A 5,888-nucleotide genomic window follows, 5' to 3' on the forward strand; every position below is an offset into this window, starting at 1 on the left:
TAAATTATCATATATCAATGGAGTGTGTGTGGTTAACCGATACATTGATTAGGTGGTAAATGATATCGAAAGTACCATGCTAATTTGTATGGTTATTCACACCTTATTTGTGATCCTCGGTATCACAGTCACAAATTTGAAGGGCGTAATCAAGATTAAATATGTCATTGAACAGTTCAATGAATCTCAAAAGTTCTAGGAGTTTCATTTAATAAAACCTAATTTATTTAAATTTCGTTTTTCGTGGTGGAATTGGTAAATCGTCATGTACCTACCTTCAAATAATTTACAATTGGATTACGGTATCCCTTTTTTGAGTTGTGAATTATTGTGTTGGGTCCTAGCCTTAATATTTCATTTTGGGTGTTATATTAAGGATTTCCTATCTAATCAAAAACTTGTCTTTCTTCTTTTTCAGATGTCTGGCCCAAACAACATTTATGTCTCAAACTCCTCCAACAACAACTCCTCGAACCCATTCTCACTCTTGAACATTTGTGCGAGGGTCACACTTGATGGATCCAATTTCAATGATTAGATCTGAAAAATCAGAATGGCCTTACGTTACGAGGATAAGGAACATATTCTCGACAAGGAACTAGTCGAGATAGATGGAGCCACTGCTACTCCCGAAGAAATGGTTGAGTATAGGGCCCAATGCAAAGAAGCGACCAAAGTGTCGTGCATTATGGTGGCCACTATGACTACTGAGTTGTAGCGGTTCTTTGAGGACTATTGGCCATACGAGATGTGCCAGGACTCGATGGAGAAGTACCATCAAAGAACGCATCAAGAGAGGTATGAGATAGTCACCTCATTCATAACAACCAAGATGAAGGATGGAGAGTCCATCACGACCCACCTGTAAAGGATGCAGAGGTATGTGGATCGTTTGCTCAAGTTGAATGTCAACTTTGATGAAGAGTTGGTTATAGACATAGTCTTGCACTCCTTGCCTCCATGCTATGATCAGTTCAAAATGAATTATTATATGAGCAAGTAAGAAGTCACCTTGAGAAAACTTCAAGGTTTGTTAAGAACTGCTGAAAGTAGATTGAAAGGAAAAAGTGTTGAATCTAGTCCTGTTGTTGCCTCGGTCTTGGCTATTGGACAAGGAAAGGGGGAAAAGAGGAAAGCTCCCTCAAAGAACTAGAAGGGAAAGTCTCATGATGGATCTTCTTCAAGCGGATCCAAAGGAAAAGCCAGTTCTACCCCTCCTTTCTCAGATCCAAAAGAAGCAACGTGCTTCTGCTGCGATGAAAAGGGGCATTGGAAACGAAGTTACCCGAAGTACGTGAAGGACATAAACGATGGTAAGATCAAGCCTACCTAGGTGTATATTTATACAATTTTGTCTAAAAATTCATTGCATTCCTATAATTGGGTCCTTGATATAGGATGTGGCTTTCACATTTTCTCTGACTTGTAGGGAATAAAACTAAGTAGGAATGTGGATCTTGGGAAGATGAACCTGATAATGAGTAATAGGAGATCATCACCCGTTACCAAGATCGGCGTTTATTCTTTAGAGCTTAGTAGTGGATTGTGTTTAGATTTGAATAATTGTTGTTACTCGTCAGAAATGATGAGAAATATTATTTCTTTTCATGGTTTATACATACAAGGTTTTAGATATTCTAATAATTAAAGTGGTTCTATAAATGCTTATTATAATGGTATTCTTTATTTTGAAGCATTGCCTTGTGATGGTGTATATGAAATTGTGATGGTTGTAGACAACTTAGGAAATTATGTGTTGCATATTGATTCATCTAATGGTTTAGACAAGGCATGCTTGTGGCATTGTTGTAACACCCCGTTTATTAAATAAATAAATAGACAAATTAATGAATGAATAGTAGCCCTAAAACCAATAATAATATAGCAAGGTGTGGGTCTCGAGGAGTTAATTGTCATAATTTTAGAAGTTAGGGGTTAAAAGTGTATGTTCTGGATTGGTTTTGTAAATAATTAGGGAGGCAGGGACTACTTGGTAAATTATTGGGACTTAGTTTGAAGAGAATTTGGAGGCTAAGGGGTTGAATGGTAACTGTTGGACTAAATATGAAAGGATTCTTGGAGGCGGGGCTAAAGACTAAATTCTGGACCTAAGATGAAAATAATTTGTAGAGGGAAGGGCTACTTGGTAAAATTTTAGACTTGATTTGTAAGGGATTTCAGAAGGCGAGGTTTAAATGGTAAATTAAGGATTTATTTTTGAAAAGAATAATAGGAGGAGGGGCTGGAAGGGTAAAATCCTTATGAAGATTGTATGGGATACGGGTGAACCCGTCATCCTAATGTGCAACCTCCATATATATATATATATATATATATATATATATATATATATATATATATATATATATATATATATATATATATATATATATATATATATATATATATATATATATATATATATATATATATATTCATTATAAACCCTAACCCTTGGAAAAGGATGTAGCCGCCACCTTCACTTCTTCAACTTCCAGCACCGCCAACTTATAACCATATCCTCCCCCCGCCACCTCATAACCGCCATTGAGGTCGGAAACCGTCGGAGCCAACTCCTTCTACGTCAGGAAGAGAGTGAGACAACCAGAGAAATGAATACCACCTTCTTCGTGGTGTCTAACTATCGTGTTCTGTTGTTTCTCCGTGCCGACAACTACAAGGACCGCCGGTGGAGATCCCTTCATCTGTTGCTGCTATGATAACTTGTGTCACACCCTAGTCAAGTCCGATCACCACCACTTCAAACTTGATGTCGGAAGTCGTGGGTAACCGGAGGACCGATGAGGACTGTGGAGCACACCACGTTCATCATGAGTGGTTCGTTAGCCACTGAACAATGCACTGGAATGACCATCTTCCCCGTCTCACTACCGGCGATGGTGAGGAGTCCCAAACCAACGTGGGCTGCTGCCAAACACCATGACCACCGTTATTTTGCTGCTGTCACCGCCACCGTGAGGTGGAGGTTGTCACCTTGTACCACCACCGGCCACCACAAGGGTGGTTGTGTGTGTGTGTTTATCTTATTGTTTGTGTGCTTATTGTGGCATATTGCATTGTATAATTATAATTGTTGATGGAATAATTTAAGAAACTCATAACCACCACTGTGAGGTAGTAGCTGCCGCCATCAGCCGCCACCAGACACTGTGTAGGGTGGCGGTGTGCTTTTCTTGTGTTTAGGTTGCTTTTGGGATGCTTGGACATGATTGGAATAGAACCATAACCACCACCGTGAGGTGGTGGCTGCCGTCGGGTGCCGTTGTCGACCACCACCGCCCGAGGTGGCAGTAGGTGGTGCTCGACTTAATGAAACCCTAATTAACCAAAGGAAACCCTAGTTGACCTAATGAAACATTAATTAACCTAAAAATCTAACCATTGTACTAATTAGGTTGTGATTGGGTTGGAAACCCTAATTAGCGTTTAGAAAACCCTAATTTTGGATATATGGGTTTTGGATTATCGGGAGCCACATTTTGGATGACCGGATTAGGGTTATGTATTAAGCCCAACCACACTATATGATTGACCTAGTAGATTGATGGACTCAATGGATTAAGTCCTTAATGACTTAAGTAAGAAACACTTAACCCTAATTGTCATTCTATGTAAAAACCCTAATTTTAAATTGGGCCTTAAGTTAGACCTTTCTATTGGGCCTTGGTGATTGGGCTATTGATGGGCCATCCAAGAACAAATAAATAGATTAAAATATTTATATGGGCTTTAGGGTAAGGCCCATATGAGGGTTTCGGCACAATTAGGAAAATTGGGCCATAGATGGGCCATAATTAGGCCTTGATGATTATGAGATGTTGGACCATTGGAATGCCAAATGTTTGGACTAGAATAAATGGTTGGACCTTAAGGTAAGATCATGTAGCGGTTTGGTCCCAATTTGGAAAATTAGGCCATATGTTGGGATTTGGTTCATTGTTTGACTTTTGGGCCTTTGGATTGTTCCTTGAGCATGAATCAAGCTAAGATAGGGGTAAAGTAGTCTTTTACCCCAAGCATGGAATTATGGTTATGTGTTGGAACCCAATTATTAATTGGGTGTTATTTTGATGTTGACAATTCGGGAATCTATCATCCAACAGCTAGAGTTTTGTCTACGGGACTTCAGTAGTGTGAGGTGAGTTACCTTCTAGTAGAAGTGGGTCTAAGGCCACAATGTCGGCCTACTAGTTGGAGTTGTTTGTTAGATGATTGTCTTTATGATAATTATCTAGGTTTGCCACTATTTTTTATGCTTTGTGTGCTAGTATGATGTGATATTATGTGATAATGGTAGGAGGTGTGAAATAGTCCCCGGTTACCAGTCGAAAGTACAGAAGGGGTAGATTAGCACCCAGCTATGCTAGACAGATTATGATTTATGTGTTATGATATTATGTGGTAGTGGTAGGGGTGAAATAGTCCCCAGATGGCGGTCGAAAGGACCAAAAGGGTAGACCATCACCCAGATATACTAGGCAGGTACCGGTCGATAGGACCGAAGGGATAGGCCAGCACCTTGATATGCTAGGCAAGCTACCGGTCGACAGGACTGAAGGGGTAGGCCAGCACCTTGATATGCTAACCAAGGTACCGGTCGACATGACCAAAGGGGCAGGTCAGCACCCTGATATGCTAGGCAAGTTACCATTTGAAAGAGACCGAAGGGGTAGCTAGTACCCAGATATGTTAGACAGTATGTTATTTGTATGGTATGTAGTATGATGGGGGGACTCACTAAGCTTCATGCTTATGATTTACAATTTTGGTTTTCGGTACTTTGCTTTCAAAGGAAATGAGTTGTCTCGATCATAGCACATCACACTGTGTTTACCGCATATGAGATCTTTGGAATTACACGTTGATATTGTTTTATGATAACATGCTTTGATTATTGATACTTTGGTTTTGACATGGAATGCTTTTATATTGTTGGTTCCATAATAACTTAATTAAAAACGAAATTTTGGGTCTTAAATTTTAGGATGTTATAAGTTGGTATCAGAGCCTTGATTTTAGGGATTCGGACACACTCTCGGGTATGTCTGGACTAAAATATAGGGTTTGAAGGATTTTTACAAGAAAAATATAATTCTTTAAAATTAAAATTGAGAGTTTTAATAAAGAACAAGGAGTATGATGCGTGCAACCCGCTGAGCTCAAGTAAGTTTTCCCTAAGATACCCATACATGTTATGTTATGTTATGTTATGTTATGTTATGTTATGTTATGTTATGTTATGTTATGTTATGTTATGTTATGTTATGTTATGAACTGAGAATACGTGAACTGCATGCTAGATTAGGGCTAAGGATCTAGGAAGGATGCCTTACATGCCTATTATATATGCTTGTAGACCTGTATGCTAGTACTGATCAACCAGTGATAGGATGGCCTGTTTAGGTTATGCCTGATTATATGTGCCTTTGAATTGCATGATTGTACAGATTCTTGATTAGAGGATAGAATGGCTTGATGGAGTAAGTTAGTTAGATTTTCCATTGTCCGAATGTTGCTTGCTTTGTGCTTTGTGGGACTCTTAGGAATGTGAGCTAGCTACTAAGTGAATATGCTAAGTCACATGTGGCACAGCCAGGATAATCTCAGAGTGATGGACTTGGCCCTATTGTACAACTTTCATTTGAGTCTAACCGTTCTAGGCTTGGGTCTTTTACTCGAAGGATTATCTGATCTCTATTGCATGTTCAAGGCACGGAATAACTTTGAAGTTCAAGGCACTATCGTTTCTATCATTTTTTCGAGTATGGTTGACAATTGCCTACGGAATAACTTTGAAGTTCAAGGCACTATCGTTTCTAGGAAAGGATTGGTAGCATGAAGATGGTGGTGTCAGTTATGGGTGTTAG

This window comes from Lactuca serriola, chromosome 9 (assembly GCF_051521515.1).
Source record: "Lactuca serriola cultivar US96UC23 chromosome 9, Lser_US96UC23_V15, whole genome shotgun sequence".
NCBI classification, from domain to species: Eukaryota; Viridiplantae; Streptophyta; class Magnoliopsida; order Asterales; family Asteraceae; genus Lactuca; species Lactuca serriola.